Genomic DNA, 1038 nt, shown 5'->3' with positions numbered 1-1038 from the left:
GCCTGCCACAGCCCCCAGTACCACCACGTGGACGACCCCCANCAGCCGCCCTCCTCCCTGCGTCCAGGCGGCTCCGGAGCGGGGCGGGGCCGGGGCGGGGCCGGTGTGTGGGTGCCCCTGCCCGGCGGCTGGGGGCGGGGGCGCACCTGCGGGCGGGGGGGCCGGGCGCCCCCTTCCCCCACTCCCGGAGGCCGCAGCCTGCCCGCCGCGCCGAACCCGGGTCTGGAGCCCATTCGGCGGAGTGGGAGACTGAGGCGCCTACGAGCCTGCGGGCGCGGAGGGAAGGCCCGGGACCGCGCCTGGCCGCTGCACCTGGCCTTGAGGTGAAGGCTCGGAACGCGAGCCGAGGCCCGAAGAGCTGGCGGAAAAGCCATTTTGCAATAACACTCGTTTCTCAAAGGGGCAGGAGCCCCAGGGGAATTCGCGACCGCCCCCAGGACTCGGCAGGCAGGGAGCGGGTCCAGGGGCGAGTGGGCGGAGCCCTGCCTGCCCCGCGGAGCGCCTGCTCGGCCGCTGCGTGCGGGTCACGGGGACAAACGTGGTCATCGGTCTCACGAGGTCTCCGGCGGGGCGAGAGGTGCTCAGCTGGGGCTCAAACCCGGCTTCCACCCACCTGCTTTACTTAATCGCCGGCTGGCCTGCCTGCCTCAGTTTCCTTACTCTTCACAAGAGCATGAAAAGGTGTGGAAAGCGGCCCCTGGCTCAGGGGTTCTTCCAGGCTGATGGGACGCACCTGCAGCGTCGTGAGGTCCCGCGTGGGCCTGGCCTCCCGCCCCTTGTGACCGGCAGGATCAGGGTCAGCGCTGATCCCGCACTTCTCAGCGGGGCGCACAGGGTGCTCCTAGTCTCAATCTAGCCCCGGAGGGTCTCAGGGGAGTTGGTGTGACCGAAGTCGGCGCCAGGCCTGCTTGGTAGGTGGCTGATACTGTGCTCTTGGCGGCTGGGACAGGGGAGCGAGAGCCACTGAGGCATAGAAAGGCTAGTGCTGAGCTGATTAAGCCTCTTGGCTTACAGCTCATTAGGTAAGGCTGTTATTTC

The sequence above is a fragment of the Ailuropoda melanoleuca genome, chromosome 10 (genome assembly GCF_002007445.2).
Source record: "Ailuropoda melanoleuca isolate Jingjing chromosome 10, ASM200744v2, whole genome shotgun sequence".
NCBI lineage: Eukaryota > Metazoa > Chordata > Mammalia > Carnivora > Ursidae > Ailuropoda > Ailuropoda melanoleuca.
The sequence above is the reverse complement of the archived record's forward strand: the minus strand, read 5'-3'. Positions refer to the sequence as shown.